Below are 13,799 nucleotides of genomic sequence, written 5' to 3'. Positions count from 1 at the left end.
TACATTATGAAGCACAGTTCTACCGCAAAGGAGGAATTCTGCAGAGGGGTCTAGATATGTGGGGCTTTGATCACTGGAATGATACCTGAGTTACAATGAAAGGAGGGGAGTCCAGCCTGAATTTGCAGGGTTGAAATCACTCACCTAGACTTGCATCCAGGGCAAGTCAAGGGCTTCAGTTCCTTCCCTTAAGACAGCTATGGCAAATCAGTAACATCTAGAATGGTCAGAGGAATTCAATACCTGTCTTCTGTGTTTTCTTATCTCCTCAGATCATCTATCTCCTGACAGATAATTCAGGTTCTCCTTTTCATTTTTTTCCTTTAGAGGAATAGTATTGCAGCCGCAGAAATATTGACTCATGAATAGTTTCATAGATCTTCTGATTCATAGATTTTAAAGCTGGAAGGGACTGTTCTGATTGTCTTGTCTGACCTCTTCCCCAGTGCAAAGCAGCAAGCTTCCCTCTGATGTTCTTTTTTGATGTCTGATGTTGCTGTGACTATTTCTGTTGCTGATGTACACATTTTTTAAATTTATTTTCAGATTATTCAAGGGAGAGCAATATTACTCAGAAGAGAAATTGGCTTGACCTGTGGCAAAGCTGTCTTTCAGAGGTTTTAATGGTAAGTGCAGAACACCTAGCCCAAAAGAACTGGGCTAGTTCCAGTCTGGCTGATTTCCAGTAGGAAACACAATATATATGAATGAGAGGGAATACATTAATTGTAGAAATGCCATTTCCAATGGGCCATGATAATAACCAGCAAGAAAAATAAAAAGGAAAATTGTCTCGTGATGAGCTGTCTTGGGGCAGCTGTTTTGTGGCATCCATCACCAAAGGATCTGGGTGCCTCACAAATGTTAATGATTTATGCCATGCAGCCCTCTTTTGATGGTAGGTTGGATAATCCTGGTTTTGCAGAAAATTATTATGGAAAGCGAAGGGAGATTAACTGATTTGCCTGATGTTGCAAAATAAGTCTGTCAAAGGGGCAAGATTTCAGCAGTCTTCCTGTTCTGACTCACTGCCTCTTCCTAGCAGCCTTCTTAACTTTTCTCTTCTCCCAGTCATGTCCTCTGAAAGACCATTTCTCTGTTGTCTGCAGTTTTCCTCTGCCTACACTACTGAGTTTCAAAGGCCCCCTGCACTCCTTTACACCAGCTGCAGTAGTGCTTCAAAAGAGTTTTCAGTAGAGTTGGCATGTGGTGGTGTGAAGGACGACAGAAATGCATAATCTCTGTCTCACTCCACCCTCATTAATTGTTGCCCATAGACCCTCTCTGAATATATACTGTGTACAGCTTGCTGCCGTCGGCAGTCACTGCTGGGTACATCTGAGATCCAAAGGTACCTGCAGGGCCGAAGAGGGAAGCGACATCCCTTGAGGAGGGGGTACAAGGTTGTGGTTTCTTCACCTCCCTGTTCCCACAGAAGATCCAGCTACACCGAGATCTTGCTATGAGGAAAGCAAGCTTTACTGATGGCTCAAACAACACCAGGCCTTTTGATCAGCATAGATTAAAATTACCATACCTCTTTTACATGTTCAACTCACTGTTAATTCATTAGCATATTTAGCATTGCATTATAAGTAGACTTCCTCAACTTTACCCAACCTTGCTTGGCAACATTACCATCTGGGTCTGGTTCTGGAGTCCTAATCTTATTTTATCTTCCATCCGCCAGCAGCTGTGGTATCGCCATCTCTGTGACTATTGTCCAGCTTGCTATGATCTGCCCCTTGCAATTGCCATCACTTCTTGGTTACACTGAATCCTCTGCTTCAGTGTCCCACCTGCTGCCAGGTATCGTCTGCCACTGGTGGGAAAGGCAATATTGATGATGCAAGCTGCTGACTTTTGCTTATTATATATATGGAAGTAACTCATGGCTAAAAGGTGAAGGGTTGTTGAATTCCACGAGCAGTCTCTAGAACAGCAGTTTTTCTACCAGAATCCCACTGAAAAGACGTGAGATGGAAAAGATGAAAAATGGGGGAAAGCTGGTGAGGAGATTAAGGACAAAAGGCTAGAGAAGTGAGAACAAAATGGAGAATAAGAGAGGGATTTCTGAAACCGGAGAGGTAAAAAACAGTAGGGATGCATCTGAAGAAAGAGAGGGATGGAAGAGAGGGGGAAGGAGGGAGGGAAGAGAAGTGAAAATGTGGGAGGAGGGTTTCTAAAAATTAAAAGCCTCAAAGAAATAACAGGAAAAACCAACTGGTAACAATGTCATGGCAGGCTTTGTACCTCAAAAGATATTCCTATGTTAGGAATTAGGAAGACAAAGGAAAAAAGACAGCAAGAGGTAAAAGTTCAAAAAGGGAATGTGTTTGGTCGGACTCTGATTTCTGTTACATTGGTGTCATTGAGACTGAAACCTGGACAGTTTTTGGGTGGAGTTTGAGAGGTAGAGTGACATCACAGAGCAGATTCATCTGACATTTCTTTTTGTCTTTGCTCCTAAATATAATTTGGGGAAAGGAGTAAATGATTTTCTATCGATGACTCAGATATTCTTAGTCTGATTAAAAATGTAAGACTTTGATATCATTTTTGACATGTCCATTGCCAGCGCGGTGCACTGATACTTGCATATAGAAGATGTAATTACAACAGTAGCTATTAAATATTGGAGTGTGCATGTGTGTATAAACCCACACACACTTTTAAAAGCAAATATTAGTGTATTTCAAGGACGTTCTAGACTTTCTGTGTTGGTGCAACAGTGCTGAAAGCAACTTCTGAATCAGTCACTTCGCAAGATGTAAACAGCAGCAAGCGATTTCCAGTGCAGGCCACTGAAGATGTCCCATATTTCAGCCTTACATTGACTGGGACTAGCTGAAATAGTTCTCCCTGAAGCATTCAGGGACAGGTGTAAAGGAAGAACCATGGGCAGTACTTCCTGGTATCATTACCCCACACTGACAGATTGGAGAGAGCCCCAAGGAGAGAGGCAAGAATGATAAGAGGTTTGAAAGACGCAGCCTAAAGAAAAACAGGGCTGGAGGTCATGTAGTCCAACCCACTGCCTAAAGCAGGATCATCCCTGTTTAAACCATCCCAGACAAGTGTTTGTCTAATGCAGTGGCTTTTGGTTGTAGCCGTGTTGGTCTAAGGACAACTGATTCAGTAGTTCTTAACTTTCTAGACTCAAGACACCCCTGGGTAGACTTACGGGACCCTTTTTTTGCCTACAGAAAAACAACAGAGCTGTTTTGCTGTTGCAAAGAACTCAGGAAGATCATTTGAAATCGCTGGGTTTCTTGTGTGAATCATGATTGCTCACCTAACACGGTGCAGTGTCCTGTGATGCTGTGGAAGGGGTCTCAAGGCACCCCAGGCTGCTGTGGCATCCTGGCGGAGAGTCACTGCTCACTGGTCTACCCCCCACTCAAAAACTGCCAGCGATGAATAATACCAGATTCGGGACAATGCCCTTGGGTCTCGATCCTTCCTCAGAGCCAGTGGGTGCGTTAGCTCGGGAGTTCCCAAACTCTGGCTGACCAGCAGATCACCGCCCGCCCTCACCATTGCTTGTGATCACACCATGCGTCCTCACCTTGTCACGGGACACGGGCAGCAGTGGGGGTCCACGTGGTGACTGGGACCGGTGTCATGGCCAGGATCACCAAGATGACTGGGATCAGTGGGATGACCAGGTCTGGTGTGAAGACTGGGCTGGGTGTGATGCCTGGGAGCGGTGGGACGACTGGGGTTGGTGTGATGCCCAAGACCGGTGTGATGCCTGGGAGCAGCGGGATGACCAGGCTTAGCGGGATGACTGGGGCGGTGTGAAGACTGGGATGGGTGCGATGACTGGCGGCAGTGGGGTGACTGGGACGGGTGTGATGAGCTGGGGTCAGGTGGCGACCAGGCCGGGTGTGATGAGCGGGATGCCTGGGACCACGGGGACGACGGGCCGGTGCGGCGGGAGCCGCCGAGGGCTGCGTGGGTGCGAGGAGCCCCTCGCCCGCCCGGCCGCCCGCCCGCCCGCGCGGGGCGTGGGGGCGGGGCCAGCGCGGTGTCCCGGCCAATGGCGGCGCCGCCACCTCATGAGGGTGGCGGGCGGCGCCGCCCCCTCCGGCCGCCGGTCCGCGCTGGCAGCGGCAGCAGCGGCGGACGAGGAGCCGGAGCCGGGCTGGGCTGGGCCGGGCCGGGCCATGCTCGTGCGGATGCGGATGCAGATGCAGATGCAGATGCTGCCGGGCTGAAGCGCAGGTGAGGCGCGGCCGGGGGATGCCGCCGCCGCCGCCGCCGCCGCCGCCTTTTGTTCGGGCTCCGCGGCAGCATCGCCCCTGCGGGCGGAGCCGCGGGGGTCGGGGGGGGGACACTCTGCCACTGACTCGCCGGGTGACCTTGGGCGCGGTGCCTAGCCCCGCGGCTCGTGGGGGGGCGGGTCGGCGGTCGCGATGGTAACGGCGGCCGGGCTCGTCCTGGGGCGGCCTGAGCCTTTTGTGCGCGCAAGGGGGGGGGGTAATAATATAAATGATGAACAAACCCCGAGTCTTGTCCTGCCGGGCAGTGAATCAGTCTGGGAATCCTACTAGGAGTCATCCTCACAGCTGGCCACTGCCCTGCGCCGCGCGCATCAGCCCAGGGATGCACTTGGTCTGAGCCTTGGAGAGGCCGAGGAGGATACACGGCATCAACACCAGGAATAATAGCTGGCTGTGTCCTGCCTGGCCATCTGTCCGGCCAGGGATAACGATAATAACGATAAGGATAATGATGATAATATTAATAATAATAGCTAGTTTTGTCATGTCCAGTAGTAAATCAGTCCAGGAATTATTATTATTGTTATTAATTCCTAGACTGATTATTAATAATAATGCTAATAGTAGTAGTAATAATTCCTAGACTGATTTCTTAATTATTAACTGAATAATATTAATTACAGCTAGTTGTGTCCTGCCTAGCAGTATTCAGTCTAGGAATTAATAATAATGATTACAGCTCGTCATGTCCTGCCTAACAGTAAATCAGTCTCGGAATTAATAACGACAATGATAACAGTCAGTCTTGTTGTTTCTAGCAGTTATCAGTCTAGGAATTAATAATAAATAATAATAATAATAATAATAATGACAGCCAGTCGTGCTCTGCCTAACAGTAAATCAGTATAGGAACTGAAGATGATAACAGCTGGTTGTGTCTTGCCTAGCAGTAAGTCAGTCTAGGAATTAATAATAGTAATAATCATAGTAATAATAACAGCCAGTTGTGAACTGCCTAGCAGAAGGTCAGTCTAGCAACTGCTTCCTAGTCCGATTTGCTTTGAAATCGACCCTGGAGTGAAGTGAAGGGAAGGTGACAGCTTGTAAGGAAGGTGCCTTGCGTTTCCGAGGACTCTGCACCCAGGTTGCATCGCATTGGAGGGGGCAGGGCTCAGGGATGGTTGGTTAGATGAAAGGTGCCTGTTTGCAATGCTGTTTTTTAGTCATTAGTCCATCATAATAGGGAAAATAATAAAAAAACCCAAAACATGTACGGACAAGGCGCATCTGTGTTTTGTGTGGCGGCTAAGTTTTGATGATCGCTGTTACAATGAGATATTAATTTCCCTCCATTCAAAACAAGGTGGTAGTAGCCAGGCCAGAACCGTGAGTGGCATCCAGCCCGCTGGCTTTCCCTTTGGCTCAGCCCTGGCCTAACACCCCTGCTCCTGGTTTCCCCAGCCTCACTCTTCCTCTCCTTTTGTCATTCAGAGCTGGGAGCAGAGTAGCACAAGGAGGTAGTTTGTTCAATAGTGGCATGTGTGAAGGACAATGTGAAAGGGGATGGACAGCAAAGGGAGAGGCTGACCATTTTAGTTACATGGTCAAAGATAACTCTCATCCTGAGCCTTATCAGCGAGGTAGCCAAGCTGTGGTGACATTGGATATTCACAGTATGGGTTTCCTTGTAATGGAAGCATGTGTCAAGTGACATGGAGTGCTTTGTGTAGTTAGCAGTGAAGGATGCAATAGAAATGCCATGGGTAGATTGGGGAAGGACCAATGTGTAAAGAAACTTGGCTTAGACAGGCCTGACCTGGCATCTGAGATGGAGAAATCCCATCATTTGAGAGAGACCACATTAAGGGGGGAAGTCAGGACCTGAAATCAGAGTGGGAAGATTTCTGGGTTGGAGATGTGTGTTTTGGGGCAGAGGGAGGGGGAAGGTGTCTTGAAAAGCAAAGGGATTAGAGCAGTGAGCTGGAAAGAGAGAGAAAAATAAAGAATCCCTGAAGTACAGAGCACATAGCATGAATCTGCCCGAGTGAAGCTGCAGGAGGAGTTGTGGAAGTTATACTGCATATCTGTTTCTCTGTACATAGGTCTGCAGAGAGAGCTACAGGGTTTTATAGATCAACATAGAAAACACTTCATGCAAATGCTGAACAAACTCAGGTGCCAGCCTAGTTGCTTGTGAATGTTGCTATATGAGACGTAATCCGCTCTCTTCCTTTCATCTTTTCATTTCTTTCGAGAAGACAAAAAATGACCATAAGAAATGCAAGTAGAGAGGTCTGACATGGTTCCAGCCCAGATCCTTGCAGTGCAGATGAATGACTGATGTAGAGTTTCTGTTTTGCTTGGTCTTTCATTCTCTGTTAGGGCAGATGCCTGCCTAGAGTGGAGTTCGTTTCCTAAAAAAGTGAGGATATTTTTGATTTCTTAAAGATATCCTTTTGATAATGATCTTGTCCAGAGTTTATGCAGGGAATGCAGTACCTTGCTCAGGGAATGGTAAAAGCATGACTGTGCCTTTTCCCACCTTTTTGCTTAATCTGACACACAAGTTGTTATTGGCACCTTTTTTGTTTTAAAGCCATTTTATTCACTGGAAACTGTTAGCTGTGAGAGTAGATGGGCACTTTGTTCTAACTGGTTGAGGTCTGATAATCTGAACTAATGAAACAAAGGCGTTTGCATCTGTGATTTATTGGATGGTTGGCCTGGCGAGAATCCGGCACGAGGAGAAGTACAGACATGTACGCAGGAGAGTATAGCAGGAGTTAGTTCTGCACTGTCGGATCACTGATGTCTATCAGACCCTGGCTTTTTGCTTCCAAAATAATGCTGAGAGCCTGGGGCCGTGCACATTAGCACTCCAGTGCTGCAGAATTTGGTTGCTGGCCAATACTCTTCAGTATGTTTTATGTTTTCATGTGTAAACTGAGGATTTCCAGCGTTTTCCTGATTACTGCCTGTGTCAATCAGCGGTTGAATCACATGGTTGAACATATCTAGGACCATTCAGCTAAGGGAAGCTGGTGTATAATCTAGCTTGCAGTTTGAGAGAGGCAGAAAGATGTCTTGCACAGGTCAGCTACCCATTTGTGTGAAGCCAATGACCTGTTTATCTCTGGTGCTTTTCCTTTACCTGCATTCACTTCAGCCATTTCTAAGTACAAGTGTCATCTTGAGGACAGGCCATGAGGGCCAGAGTATCCATTCAAGTGTTTAAAAGCTTGATTTTCCTCTGTTGGCAAGTAGGGTTCTCCCCCTCCACCCCTGTCAAAAAATATGATTAAAACTTACCAAAGACCACAAAGGAGCTAAAAGCATATTTTTTCCTGATGGAAAATCCAGCACTTGAGATTGTTAAAGCTAGACTCAGCAAAGTGATATAGAATATATTGTGTTAACTGATTGTGCTGTAGCAAAGAATAAAATCTGATCTAACAGGTCTTTCATCTTTAGCCTGTGTGATTCCTTGATAGCTGCTTGTCATAACATAAATCTGCTAGCTCCTTGGCTACATAAGGGGAAACTGGTGAATGAGGACATTGTCTGTGGCTTTTATTCCCTACCTGCCATTTTTGGCACTGCCGTGTGAAAAGAACTGTGGCAGTGATGCTCAAACTTTTTGGCCGGTGGGCTGGAAGGGCAGTGCCCAGGCTGTCTGTGGGCTGGATCTGGCTGGTGGTCCCGACCTGGCACAGGGAAGTCACGGCAGGGCCACATCTGGCCATGCAGAGTAGGACGGGGGGCGTCCCAGCTCCAATTTGGGGGGAAGGGGAGGGAGAAGGGGGCATGGCTCAGCTCCAGCCTGGCCCATGGGAGGAAGAAGGGGGTGTAATCCAGCCCCATGTGCAGGGATGGGGCTTGAGCCAGCCCAGAGGTGGTCTCACCCCAGCCCCACAGGGCGGGGGGAGAGGGGGGGACAGAAATGAGGTGTGGCCCAGCAGGGGTGGCGGGGAGGGGGCATTACCTGGCCCCAATCTGCTGCATGGGGCTTGGGGTTTGGGAATCTGGCAGCAGGAAAGAGTGACTGTGTTTATGGCCACCAAATTTTCTGGGCTGGATACCTATGGCTCCCTGGGCTGTATTTGGCCCGCAGGCCAGAGGTTGGGCACCCCTGAATTGTGGTATTACATGTGATAGATGGGACTTCCTCAAAACCAAGTCTCGATATAAAGCAAAAGAAAACTTCTAATCAGGACCTGCCATCCCTCTTAAGAAATGGTCTCTTCACAAACTGAGATTTGGTTGTCAGGCAAATTCCAGTCCAGCAGCAGTGATGGTTACCTTGGCACAGCAAAGCTCGGGAGGCTTTCTACATCGCATCTAGCTTATCAGCAGTGCTCTTAATATCCTGTCTCAATGGATGAGCTGTTCACACCAAGGCTCCTGAAATGGTTTACACTGGCTCAGTTGAGGGATTTGCTTAAGGCGAGATGAAGTCATCGGCTTCTCGTTGTGCTCACGGACTGCTCCTGCCCACCTCTCCCCTGGGCCTTGCTTCCTTCTCCATGTTCAATTCCCCTCCTCCTGCTTCTTTCTCTCTTTTTTTCCAGCCCAGTGCATTTGAATCCTTTAATTTTACATAGCAAAAATGTAAACCAATTTAAAGTTTGGCTTAAAAATATAATCCAAGTTTAAACCGCCTCCTGGAATTGATTGATCTTTGAGGATGGGTCACGAGTGTTGCTTCAAAAGGAAGAGGTAGGTTTCCCTTCCTGCCTGGATGTACTGCTTAGCAATGCCTGGGAAGTAATCTGCACTGTTCTTGGTCCATGAATGATGGCATGGTGGCGATGACTCCATAGCTGAAGCTGTAACTAACTTTCCCTCTACATTACTTTCTCGTGGAAAGTTTTAGCTCAAGAGGAATTCTGGCAAGACTTCAGAAGCACTTAAGGATGCGCTCAAATATGGGACTTTATTAGATTTCTAACATAGTCTCCTAGATTATTAATGAAAAGCCTCTTGTCTGTTTATGTGGTTGTGGTTAGTTCCAATCAACCGCAAATGTTAACAGTACATGGTTCCCCTGACTCCGCTACAGTTGTAGAGTTGACAAGGCCTAAATCCAGTCAGAAAAGAGGATGGATATTTGCAAACAGGTCCATAACTGAGGGCAGCACAAACAATGAGCTCGTGGGCAGCTGATCTCTTCTTGTTAAAGTCTGAGTCGGCTTTGCTTTAAGCTTTCCACCATTAATTCATTTAATATGTTGCATTATTGTATTTAAGAGGATAGCAAAGAGACTGCTGCTTAAGTGCAAAATCCAATCCAGTCTTTTAATAAAGCCAAGTCAGGCCCTGAGCTCTGTTTAATCTTCCTTGAAATAAGTCCTTCCCACTGTGAGTAAATGTGCGCGGCCCTGATCCTGCAGCTTTGTGCCCACATGCTTACCCAGAGGCCTGATGGAGTCGAGAAGCCTAGACTTGATTCTTGGCTGCCACTGACTCCCTGTGTGACTTTTGCCACCAGATGTTGGCAGAGAGCAAACAGCAGCTGCCCACCCCATGCCACCAAAATGCATCCATATCTATGCGCCCCTGCTGGCTTTTCACCGCTCTACTGCCAGAGCACAAAGTACACCCTAGGAAGGCACCAGCTGCTGAAAGGACAACGGCAGCTAGCAGAAAGCATAAGATGGTCTCCATCAGGGGTGTCAAACATACAGCCTGCAGGGTGGTGCCAGCCTTCAGAATGCTGCCATCTGGTCCCCGGTGCTGCCCCTGGGTTTATCAGACCCACTCTGGGCATGGCACGTGGCCCTGGTGCAGGGCCCGTCAGTGGGATGGACTGGACCTGCAGCTCCCCTGCTTCCTCCTCTCCCACTGCAGCATACCTGATCTGGCAGCTGCTCCAACTGGTCTGGGACCCGTGCTGCGCCTGGGGGATCCTAGAGCAGTTGTAATGGGTGCCACGCGTGGCATAGACCCGTCGGAGCAGCAGACATTCTGCACATGGCCGCCCCAGCCAGACTGCATGGCCTGCCTGCACGATGCCCACTCCAACCAGTCTGTGTCCAGTGTTCACGGGTACTGTGTGCAGTGCGGGTCCCAGACTGGGGACTGCACCGTGTACATGGCACCCATTCTGCCTGCTCCGGGCCTGCGTTGCACATAGTGCTGGTCCCAGACTGGTGGGGCAGCTGCCGGATTAGGTATGCTGGCGGTGGCGTGATGGGAGGTGTCTATCCAGCCACAGACCAGCTCCACGCCACTCATCCAGCCTGCAGAGCTTGGCGCTCCTGGTCTATGTGCTTCTTCTGCTGGCTGCCAGATAGCAGTGAATGCTTCACCCCACTTCTCTAGTTCTACTTTCCTAGACGTGGTGGAACTGGGTGAGCAGGAAGGAGGTCTCTGCTGCCAGAGAGGAAGTTTGGGCATGGATGCCCTGAAGTTTTCAGGGCAAAGCTAGGCCTCCCATCCCTCTTTGTAAGATGATGATAATACGTCTGTTCTTTTGTATTTGGTCTGTCTTGTCTAGTTAGACTGGAAACTTTTTCGGGTCAGAGACTCTGCCTGTCACTATGTATATACAGTGGATAGCAGGCTGAGGACTTGACCTCAGCTGGGAATTTTAAGTGATACCAGTAATGATATAATAGCAGGCCAGCACGGCTTTCGAACCAACTTGGGGCTGTGACTGCGCATAGGAGGTGTCTCTAAGGAAGTGGCTGGGGGGAAAAGGAAGGAAGGTAGAACTAGAAAAATATTTACAAAGTATTAAGTTGCTTATAAAATAATAACATTATTTTGTTAAATGTGTTAAAGTGTTAGAATCATCAAATCTGCCATTCCCTGTTATACAGTAATGCCCAAGAGTGTAAAATTTGTGTGTGTGGGGGGGGAATCTAGCCTGCTTTCCACAATATCTGTTGTTTGCTCGTTTTATGCAGTCCTCACCATGAGGACATTCTCAATGCAATATCTTTGTTTTCTACTTGATTTCATCTTTGTCTTCTCTTGCATAATGTAAAACTAGTAAGGTTGAGTTTAAAGCTCTGCATGGGAAGCTTTATGTCTTTTTATTTGTTTTTTGTTTTTTTAACTGTTTCCATTAAAACTTGTTTTTACCTTCTGTAGAAATATTTTTTTGTTTTTTGACAAACATTTCATTCTGAGTCAAATCTGACCTGACAGTTTCCTTTGAAAAATCTTTTTTAAAATCACTTTTCCACAATCTCCAAATGATCTTAACTGGCAAGCTCTAATGGGGAGAGTGAGGTGAAAATAATTTGTATTCATACCGAATAGCAGACACATGCCATTAGGCATTATTGATTTGTTCATTTACACAATATACTTTTGTGCATTTTTTAGTAATTAAAAAGCACTAAGGGATTAGATTGCTAGACTGATTAAACTTTCCCAGGCCTCAGATTCTGAGCAGAGAGGATAATTTTTTGTGGCATGAAGAGGAGAAGGAAGAGAAAAGAGTACGAACCTAAGTATTACCACTTCTCATGATTTATCAGTAAGTCTTACAATATATGGTGTTTCACTTAAACCTCAGCTCCTGGTGTCTTGTGACACTTTTGTGAGTGTTAAACTTTGGATCTTTCCCTTTCTCTCATATGCATCAAGTCACCTTGTGTTGCAGAGGAGGGAAAAAGAGGGGCCATTTGTTTTGAGAGGGTGGTGGGCAGCAGGGGGAGGAAAGCTGAAGTGAGAAAAAGCAGAGAAGATGCTCACAGTTATGTAAAAATTGGCTGAGGGTTTAACAAACAACCCTCTGGGGCTTTATGCTTGTGCTAATGGTCTGTGCACTTGAGCATCTTTTTGATGGACAGCAGATACATGTATTATTATTCATAGCATGGCAATAGCACCTGGAAAGCTCAGGGCCACAACTTGCATACAAAGGTGCATCCACATGATCTCCCATATCCCCCAACTGCTTGCTCCCATTGCACCAACTGAACCTATGTAGCTGCCTTAGAGTGGTGCTGAACCTGGGTCTAGCGCTGCTCTTCAGCTCTGTTTTGCACATGCTTGCTGGCCTGTCCTCAGGTCTTCTCTGAGGAGGCTAAATCACTTTGTTTCCAAGTGTGGCATGACCTGCGTGGGAGTTGGAGGGCAAGACATGCTCTGTGGCACTACTCCCAGGCATGGGAGCAAGTGTAAACCCATCCAAATATTACAAGTCAGTCCCTGCCCTACAGAGCTTACCATTGTTGCATAGGGGGATGCACAACAGGTGAACACAGCAAACAGAGAGAAGGAGGAAGGTATTTCATAGTCCCATTCATTTATGAGAAATTGCTCGTGTGCTTAAAACCATGCATGTGATAAAATGCTCTGCTTTATAAGGCCCTAATGTAGAAACATTACTTTAAATGTGTAAAATATTGTCTAAGTGCTAAGCAGCCTTTTCCCCTCAAAAACAAAACACAGGCTCTGTATGTGACGTGTAGTCTCAATATGCGGTTCCCAACATTTCTTATAAAGTCAGAATTATCACAGAATCATAGAGAAGTGGGGCTGGAAGGGACCTCCAGAAGTCATCTGTCCAAACCCCTGCCCGAGGCAGGATCATCCCTGTCCAAATTATCCCATACAAACCATAATCTAAACTGTATGTACAGCTCATTGACGTACCTTTAAATAAATATGTAAATTATAACACTTTTTTATATCTTATTCAGACCATGAAATCTTAAGACTTATGTGGTAGCAGAGTAATTTTAATATGACTTGCAATTATTATAATATGGTTGTTACATTTTAATTAGTATAATTATATGTATTGATACAACATTTTTTATGCCTCTTTTGGGAGATGTTAGTGCCGTCTACTATTAAGGCTGATCAACATTACTCATTACAAGTCTCTGTTTTCAAGGTGTGTATAATTGGCTAAACTATAGCTATTTGGACTGAAATTTTGGCAGGTGTGTGCCTTGCACTGAATTTTTGGAGGATGATTTCAAGCGAAACAGTTCAGTCCTTGCTAAAAACAAGGTGAGGGGAAACGCATTGTTTCACCTTTGCTAACAAAAAATTCCGTAGCTGTTTCTTTGAATAGCTCTAGTGTCCCCAAGTTTTGGAGCAGGGGGGCTCAATGTTTGGCAGAGGAGTGGCCTTTGTATTGGGAATGTGCCTTTGGTCCTTGTGCAAATCTACCCCAATGTAGCCAAGACATGAGTTTTCGAAAAATCATAGTTTGCACATGCTCAGTAGAGATTTAGGCCCCCAGCATGCATTCATTCAAAGATGCAGGGCAGGCAGCATGATTTTGGGATTGGGGATCAGGTCCCAATGGTACCCTTTCTGCTTGTCAGTGGAGGAGAAACCTGGGATTATAAATTGAAAGTGGGTGCTTGCAGGGGCTAACAATCAGCTGATTGTCAGCCCCTGCCTCTGCCTGCATCAGGACTTCTGACCTCCCTGCTGTCACACAGGCAACCCAAGGAGGGTTGGGTTAGCATGAGGGTTAGGGTTAGGGTCCACACCTAGACAGAGTCGGGAGCAACAAATAGGAGTAGATTGGAACCAGGAAGCTAATGAGATCTGGATGAGCGGTTTCACTCAATTTAACAGGGTTAGCGACTTCTCAAAATT

General features: G+C 46.7%; 1 protein-coding gene across 2 annotated transcripts in view; it reads left to right on the top strand.

Annotated features, from left to right (window-relative positions):
- Window positions 1-4,081: 4,081 nt before the first annotated feature.
- The window catches only part of ARMH4 (armadillo like helical domain containing 4), a 138,491-nt gene continuing 128,773 nt past the window's right edge, over window positions 4,082-13,799 (top strand). The window contains exon 1 of one of the 2 annotated variants that reach the window (XM_090034277.1): window positions 4,082-4,227. The gene's annotated coding sequence lies outside the window, so the exon portion shown is untranslated. The remainder of the gene's footprint in view (window positions 4,228-13,799) is intronic. The other variant, XM_090034276.1, reaches the window with a different exon arrangement.

Source organism: Crocodylus siamensis, chromosome 2 (genome assembly GCF_052110815.1).
Source record: "Crocodylus siamensis isolate JL-2025a chromosome 2, ASM5211081v1, whole genome shotgun sequence".
NCBI lineage: Eukaryota > Metazoa > Chordata > Crocodylia > Crocodylidae > Crocodylus > Crocodylus siamensis.
The sequence above is the reverse complement of the archived record's forward strand: the minus strand, read 5'-3'. Positions and strand labels throughout refer to the sequence as shown.